The sequence below is a fragment of the Penaeus monodon genome, chromosome 24 (genome assembly GCF_015228065.2).
Source record: "Penaeus monodon isolate SGIC_2016 chromosome 24, NSTDA_Pmon_1, whole genome shotgun sequence".
NCBI lineage: Eukaryota > Metazoa > Arthropoda > Malacostraca > Decapoda > Penaeidae > Penaeus > Penaeus monodon.
In genome coordinates, this window is record NC_051409.1 from 39,542,514 (window position 1) to 39,542,775 (window position 262).

Below are 262 nucleotides of genomic sequence, written 5' to 3' on the forward strand. Positions count from 1 at the left end.
AATTCCATGATACCGTGTTGCCCTTTCATTACACTGAAGCCAGCTCAGTTCATCACGAGTGCATGTTCACCTTGAATCTTTTCAATAATAAGGTGACCTCTGGTATAATGTTTTTTTTTTTTCCTTTCAAAATCCTTTTATTCTTCTTTCTTTTAGCTCTCACTGTCGTTTGAAACTTTTTGTTAAAATTTATTTTCGATTTTTAAATATGATTTTTGGCTGTATACTTCGGCATTCTTGTTCTTTTTATTAAATGAAAGAT